The 21,247-nt window shown below is 36.9% G+C and overlaps 1 long non-coding RNA gene across 2 annotated transcripts; it reads right to left on the bottom strand.

Moving 5' to 3' along the window:
• Window positions 1-1,343: 1,343 nt before the first annotated feature.
• LOC106049337 (uncharacterized) lies at window positions 1,344-19,941 on the bottom strand. 2 transcript variants are annotated; one of them, XR_010827818.1, is made up of 7 exons: window positions 17,268-19,941; window positions 14,850-15,038; window positions 10,383-10,430; window positions 9,366-9,524; window positions 6,549-6,663; window positions 3,261-3,288; window positions 1,344-1,659 (listed from the first exon to the last, which is right to left on the bottom strand). It is a non-coding gene; the product is annotated as an uncharacterized lncRNA (long non-coding RNA). The 2 variants fall into 2 exon arrangements; XR_001214450.3 differs by lacking the exon at window positions 10,383-10,430.
• Window positions 19,942-21,247: the final 1,306 nt, after the last annotated feature.

Genomic DNA, 21,247 nt, shown 5'->3' with positions numbered 1-21,247 from the left:
AGGCTTTAACATAAGTATAATTATGGTAGTATAGTTAAAGAAAAAATCTCAGTGTGAATATCAATCAGGCGTATAATTTTTATATTTCTGTATGTGATTTAATTCTTTTTTTTTCCCTCTCTTCTGTTTCTTCTTTAGTCTACAGAGTACTTTTGTTTGTTTTCTTCATCATGTAAACTCAATGCCCTCAAAAATTTAGTTACGGATTTTCCTAAAGGATGTTGGACTAAGATCGTATAGGAGGCCAGGAAAGAGCAGTTTGAAACAAAATGTTAGTTTTATATATTTCTGTTTAGAGGTGTTTAGAGGACAGTGCAAACTATTTTTGTGATATTGACGGTTTTTATTTTTTGGTTTTCTTCACCTTCCTAGATTTTTTTGACTCCAATATATTCTGACAGATTTATTTATTTATTTATTTATTTTGTGCATGTATCAGGCTTGAGGACTGTCAATTTTTTTCTCACCCTATCAGAGAGAATTGCTGTGGGATAGGTAACAATCCACCTAAACATCACAAATTTGTTCTCTCTTTGAATTGTGGAATCATAAGGATGTTATTGATTTGGTTTCTCTTCGGTTTGTTTGTTTGCCAATATATAAGAAAGCTATTTCAACAGTATTCCTCAAGGTTCTTGTGACAGCATATTTGCATTGTCCAAATATCACACATTCTATTTCTTTTTGGCTTTGTAAATTCTGATTGCATTGTTTCTGTTCTGTTTTTTTCTATTATTCTAACCACATTCCTCTTTTAACAATCAGCACGAATAATTCATTCTTATTCCCCCCAGTGTTGCACATTCTCACTTACTAGCATGTGAACACTTTCATTCGTACAAAAAACCTTAATTTGCTTTGTTATTTCACCTCTGACTTTCCCACAGTCTATTGGTAACACATTCTCTTAGAATTGTTTAAGATCTGTTGCACCATCTGATTTTAGTTGGAGCTTTAAACTACATGAAGTAACTTAGACAGCTATTTCTTTGATTTTTTTTTTTTTTAGCAGGTAGATTTTCATATATATTCCCTTCCCTTCCCTTCCCTTCCCTTCCCTTCCCTTCCCTTCCCTTCCCTTCCCTTCCCTTCCCTTCCCTTCCCTTCCCTTCCCTTCCCTTCCCTTCCCTTCCCTTCCCTTCCCTTCCCTTCCCTTCCCTTCCCTTCCCTTCCCTTCCCTTCCCTTCCCTTCCCTTCCCTTCCCTTCCCTTCCCTTCCCTTCCCTTCCCTTCCCTTCCCTTCCCTTCCCTTCCCTTCCCTTCCCTTCCCTTCCCTTCCCTTCCCTTCCCTTCCCTTCCCTTCCCTTCCCTTTCCCTCCCCTCCCCTCCCCTTTCCTTCCCCCACCTAGCATATCTCAGCTATTGTGACTTCAGTCCTGTGAGAGACTGCACAACTTCAATGTAAGGCACGTTTCTCACTTAACTTAATATCGATATGAAAATTTGGAACTTAAAAAATCAGCAGAGGAACTTAGAGGCACTTTACACAGATGCGTAAAATACTTGCTACTGCATCCTGTGATAAGTAGTTAAATGATGGAAGTCTCCACGTTGGTGAAGTCAACAATAAGCATTTTGCCATCTTTGAAACCCTTCCATTTGATGCTCCTTCTGTGCTCTGTGAAGTGTGTGACTATCTCCTCAAAGATTTAAATCATAACTATAACATAAAAATTGAAATTAAAGAAGAATATTAAAAAGACAAACTCCAAATAAACATAAATTGATCATTGAATTAAACAGCATGCAATACAACTTGAAGTGGAATTACCCAGCAAAATGTATTGGGTAATAGGATATTTTAAAAATAATTGTGTTTTACTTCTGTCCTCTTCTGGATGCTGCTTTCCCCTGTCCTCATAGTTTTGGGAAGCTGTTATAGGACCTTACATCTTATCCTTATAAGGCTCCTTTTAATTTCTGGACCAGCAACCCATTTAAACTAATTTGTTCTTGGGTTAACACCACCTTTTGGCTTAAAAAAGAGGTTTCCCATTTCTAATCACTCTAGAAATCTTTTTGTAATTCAGAGATTTTCACAGGGTATTTGGGTATTCTTTTGCATAAATTGATTATTTCCTTCCATTGGAAATGGCTGTCCTTATTGGTCTGAGAATTCATTTGCATTTGCAGAATCATTTCACATTATTGGCTCTCTGTTGTCAGTTAAATTGCATGGATGGTTTTCTTCCTCTTTTGTTTCTAAATGATATATATATACACATTTTAAGTCATTAAATAAAATAAAATAAAATAAAATAAAATAAAACAAAACAAAATAAAATAAAACAAAATAAAATAAAACAAAATAAAATAAAAGTATTAATTTGCTACTTTGTAGTCCCTATTTATGTTGGGAGGATAAGAAATATGTTCTTATCAAGGATATTTTCTGAACATTTTGGATAGAAAGAGGCTTATGCTTTCCATTGAGTTTAAAATCTCTTTTGCCTAATTTAGAACAACTCTTTGAATCAATCTTTCATAATTTTGAGAAAATACCAAAGACATAGGTTGTTAACAGGTTTTTTTTTTAGCAATCTCTCTCATTGACACTATTTTGCACCTCTCCTGAACAAAATAATGCTAAAATATTCACTAAAGTAGGGTCACAGTCACCGTTGCTCTTTCTGTCCTCCACCTAAAGGAAATTTAAGTATTATTGAGTTACAGAGCCTCTATCTGAAGAAATGAGAAAGATAAATTTAAAACTACCCTACAATGTTGGAGTAGAGCAAACTCATGAGACAATGGAGTTCTTTGTCCAAAGACAAATGTTTGTTTGTTTCTTTTACCACTGCTTTGTGAATCCATTTAAAAATATTGCTTATTACATTTGAGTTAAATTTTCATACAAATTGAGGTTAAATAAAATTCCAGGATGAAACATTGTGTTGAATGAGCAACTCTCCAAAAATGCAAATTTTCCACCATTAGCATAATTCACTAATGCACACTGCTTTTTTTAAAACATGCTTTACTTTCACTTTTTAAAAAATATTTCCCCTTAGATGAAACATCAGCTACAAGTTTCAGATTTATGGTAACAGACAAATACCAAAGAGAGGTTTTTCTTTATGCTAGTTAGCCAAGTATTGTAAGAAAATAATTTGGGGGAGGATTTCTACAGTGGCATGTCAGCAAATAAAAAATATCCTTCAGCAAATTTAGTGTTCTTTTTGTTTGATAATGCACAAAGTGTGGAATCTCATGATAATTCCTCTACAAATCACAGGAAGAATACTCTGGAAAAGAAATTACCTATCAGATGGGATTCCTTTTCCATTTCCTAAAAGAAAAGAGGAGCAATTGAGATTCATTCAATTCAATTTGATTTCAGAGCCTCACAGACTGAAGAAGTCATGAATTTGTTTTATCCTAAACTACGTATATATCAATTCGCATGTACCCTTGGCCTGCCAGATGCAGTGCTCCAGTTGATTCCAATATAAACACAGTTAATGTACTGTGAAAAGTTTTCCTGAAGCAGTATAAACATTTAGTCTTTTCATTAAACTAGTAAATTATAAATTACCATATTTAAAATAGAATAAAAAACTATATTAAATATTTAGGTGAATCTGATCCTATAAAATTGATTAATAGGTTAACCTTGAAAGTTCTTCATTTCATCAAGTAACTAATAGATTTTAGACCAATAACATGCTTTTAGTTTAGATTCGCTACTTTTATTGCAAGAACATTATTTATGAATGTTTGGTATGGGTCATGCAGTAAGTTATGTTCTGTGTAATTGTCAGTGATATATTTGCCACTTTTCCCCAAAGGGAAGAGAGGCATAAAACATATATTTTCAACAGATATCTTCTATTTATGAACTATATTTCATTGGAATTGATGGTAAATCATCACATATTGCTAAAATAAATTGAATTAATATACATGATGTACATGCCATCACAGTTAGTTAAACCTTTAAAACATATAGTTTTGGTGACTAACAGAAGCAATGGAAGAAAACAAGGGAGGAGAGGAAGTCTTTTTTTCCCTTCAACTTTACTTCTGTTGCTATGGAGACCACCTGCTCAATATCTCTGTAGATTATGTTAAGCTTAACTGCTTCGTTTAAAATATGATGGATTAAGGTAATAATAGAGGCTCAAATACCTAACAGTATGCATAAAGTCTAGATCTAAATTGTCATTTTATCCATTTTCTACAAGAAACAACAGTTGTCTCCTTTTCCTACAACACTATGAAAAAAAAAATAAAATGAAATATATATGTTTGCAAGGGAAAGTCTAAAGAAAAATATGAAGTGCATGGGACGTGATTTTAGTTGCATGATATCCATGACAATTCTCATGAAAAGAATGGCCTAGAAAATCAGACGCTAGTTACAGCTCCACCTGAATGCATTGTACGTAACTCCATAAGCTAATGGTGTGCGGATGTTGGAGCACTGCTATGGCATGAATTTCATGAGAGGAAAAATATGACATTAATTTTGTAGCATGTCTGTGTGAATCTATGAATAGAAAACTGCTACAGATTTTTCCATTATATTACATTGTCATCACGGAAATTTAAATAATTAAATAAATAAATAATATACTTAAGCAATGCAGAAAGTGCTGTACAGAAGGTACAAAGCAGGGAAACATGGAATTTGTTGGGGTAAGAGGGAGGGGAATCTCAGTACCCGTCACAAAATATTCTTCTTTATTTTAAAGAGAGAAGAATAAAAGACTTGGACTGAAATTTTTAGGGCACCAGAAGCAATGGTTTTGGCATATCATATTTCAATGCCAGTAGTGCAAGGAAAAGAACTGAGCTAAATAACTCAGTGGGAACACACTAGTTCTATTAAAAAAAAATAAAAAATAAAAAAGTTAAAAACTCCAGCTTTTACCAGCCTCTTTGGTGGTAGTATAAAGATAGCTGTGGTATCTTGGGAGTTCTGTACATAGTAACATAGTAAAGAAGTTATTTGTTAGAATTAAGATGTCACCTCAATGAAAAAGCTATTATTAAACACAATAAGGTATTATTAATCTTTCTGAATAACTTTCACATGCTTACACTGACATCTTGAATTCTTTGTCTTAGAGGAGATGACTGTCTGAGAGTTACAATTCAGTTCAGTCCCATTAGACCCTTTCTATCCTAAGGGCCAGGCAAACCAAACTTGTTCCCAGATAGACAGTGGGAGTAGTCTAAAATGTGGTCCCTCTGATGTCAGGAACCCTCATATGAATTATGACTTATGTTAGAGAGCACAGATAAGGCAAGTGATTTGACTGATGATTACAGAAGACAAGTAAAAATTATGGCATTGCATCTTTTAAAAAGACATCATAAAATGAGCCAATTTGAGAAAAAAGACATCAGATTTTTCATCTAAACATGTAGAGAGAAATTCTTCATTAAGCTGTCAGGAGATCCTATTGGGTAGCATCTGCATTAAGGAGGAAGAAGTATTATGATTAATGCAGAAACTTCCTGGTAGTATTAATAGATAACAGTAGAATAAAATCCAGAGGCCAGGAAGTCGTCTTGCTTGCAGCTTTAATCCTGTATGTCTAAACAATGTATATTTACTCAGCAAGAATCACACTTGGAAGAAATTTAGATATATGCTTAGAGATGTAAGTTAAAGGTTAAATATGCAGAAATCACAGAATCATCTAGGTTGGAAGAGACCTCCAAGATCACTGAGTCCAGCCTCTGACCTAACACTAAAAGTCCTCCGCTAAACCATATCACTAAGCTCTACAACTAAACGTCTTTGAAAGACCTCCAGGGATGGTGACTCAACCACTTCCCTGGGCAGCCCATTCCAACGCCTAACAGCCCTTTCAGTAAACAAGTTCTTGAAATATATGTAAATGTTACTATTCCGTTATTAAAAGCAGATTTTGTATATATTTAAAAATATATATTGTAACATTAAGTCTACATATAAGAGAAAGCTTTGCTTCAGATTTTCCTTTTTTTTTTTTTTTTTTTTCCTCTCTGTAATACTTTGTGGATTCCATAGCAGTTTTAGTAACATTAGTTTTACAGTATGCTTCTTCAAAAGTTATTCCAATACATATGATAATATCATAGAATCATAGAATGGTTTGGGTTGGAAGGGACCATAGAGATCATTTAGTTCCAGCTCCCCTGCCATGGACAGGGACACCTCCCACTAAACCAAGTTGCTCAAAGCCCCATCCAGCCTGGCCTTGAACACTTCCACGAAAGGGGCATCCACAGCTTCTCTGGGCAACCTCTTCCAGTGCCTCACCAACCTCACAGTAAAGAATTCCTCCTAATACCTACTCTAAATATCCACTCTTTTGGTTTAAAGCTATTAGCCCTTGTCCTAACCCTACACTCCCTGACACGGTCCATCTCCAGTTTTCCTGTAGGCCCCCTTTAGGCACTGGAAGGTGACTATATGTTCTCTCTGGAGCCTTCTCTTCTCCAGGCCGAACAACCCCAACTCCCTCAGCCTGTCTACATAGGAGAATAATAATATATTATATATAATAGTATGTATATTTATGATACACTGTATTTTTATATACTATTTATACTTACATAGAGCTCTTTGAATGAATGATCTCACGTTTCTTTGCTAGTTTTTAAGTTACTTCACAGACTAGAAGACAGCCTGGTATTATGGGCATGTTAAATCTGCGGCATCTGAATAGATCTGAAATATTTACAGACAATGTAAGATAAGAAAACATAGATAATTACAACAACATTAACCTGTATAAAAAGGTTCCCTACCATAATAGTGGAAAAATATAGATATTACCTAGTTTAAATTTTAATTGTGACACCAGATTAACACTTTTCCTGCTGTGGTTAACTTAATTGGCTTTGTTTCGCTGTCAAGCTGGCATACTTGGAAACTACAATAGCGAGGGGCATGCAAACCCTTCCTGTTCAATCAGGTTTTCTGTGACTAAGGAGCATGACTCTCCCTGACTCTCTCATCTGCCTTGAAAAACCTCACTTTGGTTTTCATAGTGATAATGACAAAATACACAGATTCACTTAAAGCTGTGGGTGAGTGTTAAAAAGTCATCATTATTTATCATGATAGCGAGCATGTTTGAGTCTGGGACATATCCATCACATTGCAGCGTATAGCTGAGGGAAGTAGCGAAATATTTCCCCGAAACCCTGAGTAGCAGCAAGAGACCTCTAAGTTTCACGTCTACTGAAAAAACAGTAAATAATGGACTTAGATAAATGCCCTCCTACTCAGACTGACAGAATGTAATAAGCATCCACTAGTTCTGGGACAAAAAAAAGGGGGGGGGGGGGGGGGGGGGAAGAAAATCACAAAGGCAATCAGCCACTGAAGTCCTCCAGCCTTTGAAAATTTCTGCTTACATGTCTCAAGACCAACAACACAATATCACAACAGTTTTACTGAACCACAAATTCAGTTTTGTTGTTGTTTGTTTGTTTGTTTCTTTTCTTTTTTGACTGATGAATAAAACCTTAGTTTTCAGATCTTAAGCATATGATAAGAGAATTTCAGGGACCAATTATTTTGTAGTTAATGTGTTAATTAGAAGCTCTAATCTAGGAAGCTTTCAACTGCATTTTAAAACAAAATAAACATTTCTTAAATATACACTTACTGTCTCAGCAGCTGAAGTCAGAATGCTATAGCATAGCATAGCAGATTGGACAGTTACCTAGATGTAACTACTCAGCCCTGACAGCAACATATTTGATCTTTGTCTATATTCATTGTTGAATAAATTATTTATGCGCTATTCACCACTTAGTTTCTTACATATTTTAACTGAAAATGTTTTAACTGACCATTTTGTTTGTTTCTTTTATAGACTTTAAATGGAGTTGAAATTAATTTATGTTTACTTAGGCAAATATTCACTGATTATTTTTTCTGTTCATCCAGCTCATATACTCTTATTAGACAGACTCATAGATAGTGAGTCACAAAACATCTGAGTAAAAAAAAAATCACGAAAAAGACACCAAATAAATAGATAATTTGATTATGTTTCTGTATGGAATTGAGTCAAATATACATATGGTCTGGTTTGCTGTTTCCTTGCACCTGGGTAATCAGTTACACCTACACAGAGCAAGTATACAGTGCTGTCATCCCCATGACATCCCCCATTTTGTACTCATTTTTACTTCCCTGCAGAAGTAAAAACTATGATTCATTCTGCATAGGTGTACATGTAAAACAGAGAAAAATTATATGAATCCAGGAAGACTTTAAATTTATAAGCTTACACAGAAAAATGTGCAAAGGTCATGGCAATGCTGTCTTTGCAAGGACCACAAAAAAAAAAATGTTTACAGGGCTCTGAGATTATGATGCTCTCACGTGCACACATCCCCACAGCATACATTCAGATGATGCATGCAGAGACAGTCTGAAAAAGGGCTGAGACAAAATGTCAAGCATTGCTGAGAGGTGAAAGTTTCACCAGCTGAGTAAATGGTAAGATAATAGTCAAGTCTGAAGCCATACCCGCCACGTAGCAGAGGCTACACTGGGGATGCAGACTTTAGTTATTTTTTTGGCCATGGACTTTCATTCTATCAGAAAGTTGCATTTTCCTCTTTTTCATTAGAGACTGATTTTACATATGTATCAATCTTGATTAATATTATAAAACAGGAAAGAATCTGGTTTTGAGTGTATGTTGCAAGTTTCTAAATATCACAAAAACTGTGAATTTATAAAAACTTTTACTGTTATGAAGTGCATTATATATTTACATTTTCTTTACATACATGAATCAGACACGTGAACATGTAATAAACAGTGATAATTTGTTGTGATAATGTGTTCTTGGCAATTTGTGTCTGTTGTGGTTTAATGCATCGGGCAGCTCAGCACCGCGCAGCCTCATTCACCCTCCCCCTGCAGTGGGTTGCGGGAGAGAATTAGGAAAAAGTAAAAGCCTGTGGGCTGAGATAAAGATGGAGGAAAGGAAAGGAGCGGAGAGGCGAGGCGAGGGAAGGGGAAGGGGAAGGGGAAGGGGAAGGGGAAGGGGAAGGGGAAGGGGAAGGGGAAGGGGAAGGGGAAGGGGAAGGGGAAGGGGAAGGGGAAGGGGAAGGGGAAGGGAAAGGGAAAGGGAAAGGGAAAGGGAAAGGGAAAGGGAAAGGGAAAGGGAAAGGGAAAGGGAAAGGGAAAGGGAAAGGGAAAGGGAAAGGGAAAGGGAAAGGGAGAAAATAATAATGATAATAGTACTACTACTTATAATGTGTACAATACAAGTGATGCACAATGCAGTTGCTCACCACTCGATGACCAATGCCCATCCCTTCCCTGAGCAGCAGTCCCCCTCCACGCCAGCCAGGCACCTCATTTTAATCATTCAGCATGATGCCATATGTTATGGGACATACCTTTGGCCACTTGGGGTCAGCTGTTGTGACACATGCTTCTGTCCCCTTCTGTCCCCTCCCATCTTCTTGTGCGCCCCTCCCATCTTCTTGTGCGCCCTTTCTTGTTCTTCAGGGCAGTGTGAGAAGCTGAAAAGTCCTCAGCTTAGCGTAAGCACTGCTCTGCAACAATTCAAACATCAGTGTGTTATCAACGTTATTCTCATCCTAAATCCAAAGCACAGCACTCTGCCAGCTACTAGGAGGAAAATTAACTCCATCCCAACCAAAAACAGGACAGTGTCCCATTCTTTGCATTTTTTCCTTCCGTTCTCATACATTCATTACTTCTGCACTATGTACAGACGATCTGATTTGACTAGATTCAACTGTATGTAAGACTTAGATGATATCTTACCTACTTCAACTACTTGTATATTACAGCTGAAAGGACATTTTAGGGGCATAAAAAGTCATGCTACCCTGGTGAATCTTGAATGAATTTTGAATTAATGACTCTTCAGTTAAAGGAAAGCACAGCAAGGTTTTTCAACTGGTCTAGCAGTGTCTGTACTACCATGCTGTAAATAAGACAATTATTCATCTGGACTTGAAACTTGTATAGCTATATGTTGATGCACTTAAAGGGAGAAGGAGAATAAAATAAACCCAACAAAATAAAAATAAAAATAAAATTTAGAACTAAAGCATGCTGCTGTCAGTCTCAAAAGAAGCTAGTCCTTATTATAGTCATACACTATCACTTGTATTAGTGGCAAAACAGAGCATCTTTTGCATATACTCGTCCGTATTGTAAGTTATCACCATTGATGAGCTGCCCAACATACTCCATTGTACTGGTTGGTTTACCAAAGCATAACCACCGCTAAATGTCTGTAAAAATGATTGGATAAAACAAATGCATCCATTCAGTTATATGAATTACAAACATATAGAAAATAAATAAATAAATTTAAATCCTCTGTTCCTATAGGCTATCTTCCCATTTTTACTGAGTAGAGAGAAATTAAGTGTTCTTACAGGAGAGGTTATCCATGGTTGTACACTTAAAGCCTTGAAGTCTGGCATCTGAAAGGACACAGAGCAGCATAAGAGATTTTGCCAATTCTGGACAGAATAATTGCTTCACCAATCTTGCAGGCTACACTATAGCTCATATGACAATCGCTTTTGTTATGCATTTACTAGATCATACTCTGCTGGCCACAGACTATAATCTCAGATCTTTTTCTTTTATTCTTTTCTTTTCTTTTCTTTTCTTTTCTTTTCTTTTCTTTTCTTTTCTTTTCTTTTCTTTTCTTTTCTTTTCTTTTCTTTTCTTTTCTTTTCTTTTCTTTTCTTTTCTTTTCTTTTCTTTTCTTTTCTTTTCTTTTCTTTTCTTTTCTTTTCTTTTCTTTTCTTTTCTTTTCTTTTCTTTTCTTTTCTTTTCTTTTCTTTTCTTTTCTTTTCTTTTCTTTTCTTTCTCTTCTCTTCTCTTTTCTCTTTTCTCTTCTCTTTTCTCTTCTCTCTTCTCTTCTCTTCTCTTCTCTTCTCTTCTCTTCTCTTCTCTTCTCTTCTCTTCTCTTCTCTTCTCTTCTCTTCTCTTCTCTTCTCTTCTCTTCTCTTCTCTTCTCTTCTCTTCTCTTCTCTTCTCTTCTCTTCTCTTCTCTTCTCTTCTCTTCTCTTCTCTTCTCTTCTCTTCTCTTTTTCCTTTTTTTCTTTGCACTAAAATATCTATTGAATATTGTCTCTTTTTAATCCATTCTGAAGTCTAATCCATTCTCCCAGGTCATTTCAAGCCATCTCAGATTGATTCTACTACTAATTTAACATTATTCCTTTTATTGCCTATGTAATTAATGAAAATATTGCCAGTGTTTGCAAAGTCTTAATTGACAGTTACTTTCCTGCTGGACAGTAAAGCATTTATAATTGTTATAAGTATGGTTTTCTAAACACTTTTACATTTTTTCTAATATTATGCTTTTAAAATTGTAGTTTGACTGTAGTTTTTTTAACATGAAAATACATTTCAAAATGAGTCAAAAGCCTTCCTACAACCAAAATATATATCAACAATTTCCTAACAGCAAATCTTTTTGCATGAGATTTGAATGGTTTGACACGAGTTCTCGTTTCAAATATACCATGCACCACATCCTTCCAAAGCATTGAGCATACCTAAGTAGATTTGCCAGTCTAATTGTGATGCAGATTGTGTACCTATTACCTTGGTACTTGTACAGACTGCCTCAGCCTCCTTATTAGCTGGCTGACCTCACACAAAACTGTATCCAAATCAGAGGTATGTTATACCCATGTGTTAGTAGCAGACTACTAAGGATACAATTAATGCTTCCTTGGTTTTAAACAGGCCATAAATTCAGTGAAACAAGGCAACTTTGATAAGATTTAAATATTTTGTTAAAGTATTAAAATATTTAAATACTGTAATACTTCTAAAGCTTATGTTAGCGGATATAAGCATTTTGTAAAGCACCTAAGCATAAATACATAATTTACATTTAAGTGCACAAGGGCAAATAGAGAGGTGGTGTAGTTACTCAAAGGAGTTGCCAGAAAGGATTTTTAACTTATAAATCCTGCAGGAACAAGGGTTGTGGAGCATATGGGAAAGATGTCTGGTGAAGCCAGAAAAAGCCCCAGCCCCCAAATTAAGATGAGACTGGTCAAGAGCAAATGTGGCTCTCCACTTTTATTTTGGAAAAGAGTCAGAGCAAGAAAGAGGAGAGAGGAGATTGCTTACTCCAGCTACAGCCTCATCACCTGGACCTTGACCACTAAATCCACCAGGAGCTGTCACCAGCAGCACCTGCTATATGCGTCAGCTGCTCATCATAGTATACACAAACCTGGTTTATCATAAGCTTCACAAGAGCTATCTGCTTGTGTATTCAGTGAGAAGGATTGACAATGATTGCAAGCTAGCCATTGGCAATGTCATTTTCCTGATCTCTCTATATATGTATATGAATTGTATACACATTATAGATAGTTGTATAATTAACCTAAATATGTATGTATATAATAATATTTACATAAAACCTACACACTTATACACTTGCAACAAAACCAATGGACAAAGAGTGTAAAAACTTCTGCGTACTCAGAGCTACCTGTGAGCAGCTGCTGTGCTTTTCTGATTATCAGGCCCCATTCTTCCTCATACCAATAAAATAATTTAAGAATGAGATCTTGTCACTTGACATGCTCCCTTCTAGTTGCATGGCATTCTCTGACTAGGCCATTCTGATATTGCCCTTGCATTAATGGTTAGACTCTCTGTTAAAATTTCATTTTATATCAGATTAAGTATGCATAAAGTCAGATGGTGCTCTCTAACGTTACTATGTTTCCAAACCTACAACAACAAAAATTTGAAATATTTAGAAACTTTTCTACTATCAAACATAATCTGTGGTTCCACTGTTAGCATTAGTGATTTGTTTTATTTCATAGTATACTATATTATCATTATTGACTTCATGATACTCAAACACTCAGTTGCAACTTTCTAATGTATATATAAAGTTAGAAATTTTATTTTTATTTATTTTGTTATTGTATTTTTTTTCAGACTATTTCATTTCTAAACTAACTGGACTGTTTCTTCTCAGCTTAGGGGTTTTGTTCTTCAAATTCTTCTTGTCCCTTCACTCAATATGTCTATGTGTGTTTGGGGGTGGGGGTATGGGGTTCCTATGCAGGTGAGAGAACTAAGGTAGTAGTTAACTAAACTGGATCTTTAAAAAATATATTTTTACAAGGTTTTTAGGTGCACAGTTTACTATAATTGGATATCCTCTTTCTTGGATGATATTCAGAATGCTTTAATAATATATTATTTCAGCTCTGGGACCCCCAGCACAAAAAGGATATAGACATATTAGAACAAATCCTGAGGAGGGTCATGGAGATGACCAGAGGGGTGGAGCACTTCTCCAGTGAAGACCGGCTGAGGGAGTTGGGGTTGTTCAGCTTGGAGAAGAGAAGGCTCCAGGAAGACCTTACATCAGGCCTTCAGTACCTAATGGGGGCTACAGGAAAGCTGGGGAGCAGTCTTTGTCAGAGGGTGCAGGGATAAGACAAGGGGGAATGGTTTTAAACTAAAAGAAGGGAGATTTAGATTAGATATTCAGAAGGAATTCTTTACTGTAAGGGTGGTGAGGAACTGGAACAGGTTGCCCAGGGAAGTTGTGGATGCCCCATCCCTAGAGGATTTCATGTGTTCAACCTGATCTTGTGGAAGGTATCCTTGCCTGTGGTAGGGAGGGTGGAATTAGATGATCTTTAAGGTGCCTTCCAACCCAAACCATTCTAAGATTCTGTGATTCTATGATTCTGTTTATTCTGTAGCCAAATGACATGACGCCAACTTGAAGGAGTTTTTTTTGTCCTTTTCTTTCCTGATACTTACTGATCCTTAATAGATGCACCATATAATTATAAAAATATTTTTGTCAATTTTTGATGGGCTGCTGTGTAGAAGGAAAAAAAATAGATTTTTTTTTTCCAGGTTATTAAAGATAGCATGAAGTAAAATAAGTTTATCTAGGGACATGGTGATTTATACATAGAAGGAAGATTTCTGTCTGATGTAAATTGAACTAATTACATTGAGATGACAGAACAATATTTCAAAGCAGGTATACAAGTTGATATCTAGACATTTCGCTTATACTTACCAATGTGTCTTAATCAATAATAATATCTATTTTCCCAATGTTATAAGCATAAATATATATTATGATTTATTCTGTGATCGCCTTTAAATTTTTCCCCAGTACATGCACAGTAACTCAAAGTGTATTATTCTGAGTGTTTATATATCCATATCTATACATCAGGAATACAAGTTTTGCAGACTAACCTTCTGTGAATTCATCAAAACACTGCATCCTAAAAGTCAGACAGTGCAAAGTTTCAAAGCTAGAATCTAGCTTCAGAAAGTTTTCTGTATTCAAATTAGTTTTCTAATTTCAGACATTTATATGAGCTTCGAGTTACCAAAACTAGCAAGAAAGAAAAGAAAAATACACCAGTACACACATACATATATCAAGTTATATGACTGTAAAAGTAAAGGTATGAAAAAACAAAGATCAGAGGAAAAGTGATTATTTTTAATCAGTGTGGGTAAGCAGAAACACTACTTTCCTTCTTAGCACCTGATCTTTTACAAATGGAGGTAATGGTGAATATTATCAAAACATTTTATCATTTCAATCTACTTGACATTATAATATAGTCAGATGAATCTTGACTGCAAATAAGCAGAAATAAAAGCACAGGAGTGTATCATTTCTGAACTTTGTGCAAATGTGCCTTCTGCCTATGTACATCATCTGAGAGTAGCGTTGTGTCCTTTGCATCTCTCTGCACACCTCTAGCACCACTACTTAAAAAGATACATGCCAACACTTCACCACAGATCATCACAACTGATGAGATTTACAAAATGAACACATTATTCAAGAGTAAACTTACCAATTCCACATTGCTATCAACATGAGCATCTGTCTGTGACAAAGGAATGTCATAAAAGTAAGTACTTCAGAATTTTCAGTATGACCCCCAGTAAACTGACACTTGTTTATTATGGTTTGGTGGTCTTGGATAGTTCAAATGCAGGTGTGACTTGCATAATATTTCCCATTGCAGCCTGTACCTCCATCCCTGAAAAAAAAAAAAACAGTTATGATTGTTATGTCACTGGTATTACAACTGACCTTCTATAAATATCTAAAAGAACATTTTCATTTTTAGACATTTATAATGCAAACATGGGGGAGCTGCAAGCTAAAGTAATCAAAAGTTAGTATTGGAATTGTCATTATTTTGACAGCTGAGTTTTCACAGTAAGAATAAACATGTTTTAAAAAAGTCAACTCTGTTTGTCAGACTTCTGTACAATTTCTGCATTATTATATCTTTTGTAATGAATTCTGTTGTTCATAACCCTGAATTCATTGAGTAGGCTCCATATCATGCAGTCTGCTGGAGATGTGTCAGTACTGGATTCATAAGGTGACAACACGTAAATGGTTCTTAAATAGTTTGCCTAAAAAAAACATAGTCTCTTTGGTTTGTGTGTCCACATGTGATCTTCTGCATGTCCTTTGGAAAGCAGTCCTTATGACCTAGAAGAGGAGGGTATTGATCGGCTATAGGAAATACCAATGGCTGAACCACAGATTCAGTTCAAGACATATTACTGGTCAGATCTGGAACAATGAGGGGTGTTCAAGTTGGGCTAGGACACCTCAAATGATGACATGGGGAAGAAATCTCTTTAACAGCTCTCATCAGGAAAAGAAGAGTTTAATCTTCTTGATTGTTTTTCATTGTTGGAATGCTGGGTTTACTGTGGCTATTAAATGATCATTTTAAAGCCTACCGGTGCTGCAGGAAGATAGAAGAGAGTCCAACTTTCATATAATCTAACAGGATAAATTATTACTTGCTCAGATTCAGGGAGAGAAAAAAATGCAGGTGACTTTCGTACACAACCTAAAAACTGGCATTAGGAAAGAAAAAAGAATCTTAGAAAGTTGAGATAATTTTCAAGTGTTCTGAAAAAAAAAAATAAAATTCTCTGCTGTCTGGATGTTGCATGGAGAAAAATGATGGATATCAGATGTAACTGAAGCAAAATATCATGCTTTAAACCTACATTGATTAGAGAAGAGATGCAAGAAGATAGTTTTAAACATTTCTCCATGGCTTTCTGTCACACTAAAGCCGTTTCCTGGGAGTTGAAGTATTTCGTCAGTGCACAGTTCTTGCATCTTCTTATTGTCTTAATAAATACCCTAATGCATGCCTGCCTCTCCTTGTATCTGCAGGGCTCTTTGACATTACTGTGACTCTGCTCCAAGTACAGACTCATGTGCCACATTGAGGATGTGGTCCGGAACAGAAAGGATCTGCTCCTGCAGCTCTCCAGAAGAATCACAGCAAGCCAGCTATTTGTGGAGGCTAGAGTTAATTTGGTATGCAACAAAACTGATACAATATTCAGATTCTGGTCCTGCTTTAAAGGTAATTCTACCTTTGCATGGCATGAGGCTGGAGATCTGAGTGCTCTTCTCTTTAAGGGAGAGAAATGGAGGGTTCTCAAAACGGTCAGGTATCTGGATTAGATGAGACTCTCACAAAGTGTATATATATATATATATTTTTTTTTTTTTCCCAATGAACTCTTTAAGATAACAGATGAAAATGTTCTCATATCAATGATCCAGTCTTCCTGGAACGATTTCACTTCAAAACAAAAGCTGGCTGCCATGACTAGATCTCCTTTTATGATTTTTGGTCAGATTGAGGAGTGAAATTATGAGTTTTTTGAAAGTTTTTTTTTTTCCAACTTTTTTTTTTTTTTTAAGAGAGATTTGCTAGCCTTTTAACATGTTTAGCTTCAATTCACCAAGAATTTTTGAAAGTAATGTCTTGATTTCATCTGAAACGTTCTTAAGATCATACATGAAAGCTTAAAAATGATTGCATTGATCAAGAGGGACAGTAAGTGGACTGTAATAGATAAATCGTATTCATCCTGAAACCAAACTTAATTTTTGCAAGCAACTCTTGAATGAAAAGATATTCCACAACAATATCTATTACAGCCAGGGCTTGAAAAGCCTGTATTGAAAAATACACTTGTTAGAACCATTTATATTTACAGTAATGTCAAGCTGTATATGAAAACACATTAACAAAAAATTATGTTAGATTCTAATTAGGCTGCAAGTGAATATAAATATTACATAGGAGGTTTTTGTGGACACATAAGGGAAATTACAGTGATAAGCCAATGGTGATTTTCTGGGACATTGGGGCACCCTATACTGCAGCACCAGTAAACTTTACACACTGATAAGGAGAGCTATACAGAAATTGCATTACCTACTCATTGAACCAGAGTGCCCTGTTTGTCCTTGGAGAATCATTACAGTTGTTTGTAATTTAGATGAACATTCCTAAACCCATTAATCGAGGGTCCACTTTCACAGCATGATGTGATCAATGGCATTAAGTGCTTGCTTTCTTTGTTTCTTTCACCAATCTGGAAAACAAATAAACACGCAAACAAATTACAATGCTGAGCACATTTCAAAGACAACTTTCACTTCAGGTCTCACACTGAGGGAATTGTTATGACATTTTACATTTTAGTATTCTCTTGTCTTCTTTAATTTTTATTTTTTATTTTTTATTTATGATATTTACTGGACGTATTTTAAAATACAGTGTAGCTCTTATACATAAAAGATCAGCATTTGAAAGCTCCAAAAATCATTTCTGAAGAGTGACTGTAAATAAGGTAGGTAGCATTTGTGCTATTTTGATATGTTAGCTGAAGTGTTAATTAAACTGAACTCATTCTTCCACACCAAAGACTGGTGTCTCACACTTAGGTAGACTGTGCTGAAGTAGAGAGTACACCTCACAGCATGAATGCATACTTAATAGTATTGTCAACTTCCTCCTAATGAATTTAATTTTCATTTCTGAAACTTCAAAAAATGAATTGATATTAATATGTGTTTTTTAAAGCTCAGGATCCCATGCGCATTAACATATTGTCAGTAATATTTGAAGTCATGATATTTCTTGCAAGGGATTCTTTTTCACATTTACACAAAACTTTATGATAGAAAGATTATGTTGTGACATATTTTTCCCCATGTTTCCTACTTTTTACCTTGCAGGAAAAAAAAAATCAAGAAGAATTAAAGCCACCGTTGCACTATTTTGCAAGCTCTAATATGGCTGCCTTTTTCTCCAAGGAACTTTGTGAGTAGGAACAAAGAGTTTTTATTACTCAGCAAAGAATATTTGAAAAAAACTGTCAGATTAATAACAAATTTAAAATCTTTCTTTACTACATTCTGAGATTTACAGTCTACGGTTAAAACTACCACTCCCATAAGCTAATTTCATCATCTCTGTCTCATAAATGTAGTGCCACAATGTAAAATAGAGCATACAGATGTACACAGTCTGGCAGATATTAAAGATATGGCTAAGACATGGCCTAAGACAACAGGGTTTTATACATATGGGAAAGCTTTTTTGTAAAAGTTTCTACTAAATAAGTAAAAGCCTGTTATATATTCTTCCTGTGTAAATTCAGCAGTACTCTTTCACATCACAGCATCCCTGAACTGACTCCTCTGTGGTTGCTACACAATCCTCCAACATAGCACAGGGGTCATTTCTTGGAGCAAAATCTCCTTATGTTCTGTACCTGCAAGATGGACAACTTTCACTGCAAATTTAAACCTTCGATTACATTTCAGTAGCAGCCTGCCTCTTAATGGTTATAAATTTATGAGATCCTGTTAATTTTTAAACAGGGAAACAGCAAGAGTAGCAGCATATATTGCTTCAAATTCATGTTTTAACATCAGTTGCTTCATAAAAGTAGACCAGAAAGGTTACAGAGACAATACTTGCATAGTCAGCATTCATTAAATGAGTGGCCTTGGCTTCTCTGAAGCTTGTACAGCACGGCACGCATATGTCACAAGGCTTTTGCTGAACAGTGGGGAGAAAGGAGAAGTAACCAGGGACTTTTTCTTCCACTTCTGCCATACAAGTCTGAAATAAAAATTGCCTGCTCAGCACTCCATGAATGAGTGGCTTTCCCTGAAGCACTGTAGTTTGACATGGGCATTAAGTAGCATAACTTGATTGAACTCAGGTGAAAATAAGTAACAGGAAGTTCAGTAATGCTGCAGAACAAAGTTGCTATCTTCTTGTCCCAAGAAACTTAGCAAGTAGAAACCTACCACAGAGAATTAATAGTATTTCCAATTTCCTTCTTTATTCCAGCAAGGCAGGGAGAATTCATTATTTAGAGAAGGGCTGCATTTCTATTTTTTCTGGGATGCTCTTGTCTGTAGTCACTGGGAATTTCTTCATGAAAACTTGCCTTGCCAATTGCATTAACAACCTCATGTTTTAACTGCAGTTCCAGAAGTACTCTCTGTGTTGAGTTACACAAGGGTTTCAAAGCCCTCTGCTTAAGGAAGAGATTCAGCTGCATCTCAAGAGACCTGAATGCTGAATTCTGAACATATATCTGACATTATTATCATGCAGGAACAAGGCCTCCTTCAATTTATTTCTGTAGCTTGATATAAACAACACCTATCAAACCAGTGGAAATATGAATTTGTCAGTTGCTTCTTGCACAATTTCATTACATCTCATTGAGGTTGAGATTTTTATATATATATATATATATATATAGTTTTCTAGTTGACTTCTTTAGCTGGAAATCTGAAAATCAGTACTTGTCAATTTGTATGTCTGAGATGTCTGAGAAGCCTGAATGGTACATCAAAACTGTTGGTCTGTCTTGCTGGTTCCTTGTCAACTGAAAAAATGTAATCTTCAGTTAAAAAAAAAAAAAAAAAACGTATTCAGCAATTATTTTATTTCATGGTCATCAGGTTAACTAAAATACTTTTTTGTTGTTGTTGTTGTGTTTCCATTAAAGGGAACTGTGAACCAGATATTCATCTGAACTGCTGCAGATGCTCATTGCCACTGGCCTTTTTTTTGGCACAGAATCATAGAATATCTGGAGTTGGAAGCGATCAACGAGGATTGTCAAGTCCAGCTCCTGGCTACACACAGGACTCCCCAAAAACCAAACCACGAGTCTGAAAGGATTGTTCAAATGCTTTGTGAACTTCAGCAGGCTTGATGCCCAGACCGCTTCACTGGGAAGCCTGTATAGTGGGTTTATGTGGCAAGGTTTTGGTGGTCGGGGGCTGCAGGGGTGGCTTCTGTGAGAAGAATCCAGAAGCTGCCCCATGTTAGGTAAGGGCCAGTTTCAGCCAGCTCCAAAGGGACCCACTGTGGGCCAGGGGCTAGCCAATAAGTAATGTTGTCTGTGCCTCTGTGAGAGCAGATTTAAGAAATGGAAAACAATTGCTAGGGAACAGCAGCTGGGAGAGAGAGAAGAATGAGAAACATTACCTGCAGCCCCCCAGGTGAGTGCAGCAGGAGGGCAGGAGGTGCTCTAGGCACACAGCAGCAGTTCCCCTGCGGCCCGTGGAGAGGCCCCTGGTGGAGCAGGCTGTCCCCCTGCACCCACGGGTCCCACACGGAGCAGATCTCCACGCTGCAGCCCGTGGAGGAGCCCCCGGTGGAGCAGGTGGATGTGGCCTGGAGGAGGCTGCGGCCCATGGAGAGCCCCCGCAGGAGCAGGCCCCGGGCCGGAGCTGCAGCCCGTGGAGAGGAGCCCACGCAGGAGCAGGGGGTCTGGGGGGAGCTGCCGCCCGTGGGGGACCCGTGCTGGAGCAGTTTGCTCCTGGGGGATGGATGGACCCCGTGGTACGGAGCCGTGTGGGAGCAGTTCCTGAAGAGCTGCTGCCTGTGGGCAGCCCCCGCAGGCTCAGTTCAGGAAGGACGGCATCCCATGAGAGGGACCCCACGGGGAGCAGGGGCAGAGAGGGACCGTGAAGGAGAGGCAGAGACGAAGCGTCAGGGACTGACCGCAGCCCCCATTCCCCGTTCCCCTGTGCCACTTGGGGGGAGGAGGTGGAAGAGGGTGGGTGGGATGAAGGTGATTTTACTTGGCTGTTAGTTCTCACTGCTCTAGTCTGTTAGTGATAGCTAATAAATTACAATAATCTCCCTAGTCTATGTCTGTTTTGCTGGTGATGGTAACTGTTGAGTGATCTCCCTGTCCTTACCTCAGCCCTTGAGCCTTTTTCATTATATTTTGTCCCCCTTTCCCTTTGAAGAGGGGAAGTGAGAGAGTGGTTGTGGTGGAGCTCAGCTGCCCACCTGAGTAAAACCTTCACAGCCTGTTTTCAGTGTCCAAGCCCCCTGTCAGTGAAGAATCTTTTCCTCACCTCCAGCCAGAC

This window comes from Anser cygnoides, chromosome Z, assembly GCF_040182565.1.
Source record: "Anser cygnoides isolate HZ-2024a breed goose chromosome Z, Taihu_goose_T2T_genome, whole genome shotgun sequence".
In the NCBI taxonomy this organism is placed as follows: Eukaryota; Metazoa; Chordata; class Aves; order Anseriformes; family Anatidae; genus Anser; species Anser cygnoides.
This window is presented reverse-complemented; position numbering and strand designations above follow the sequence as displayed.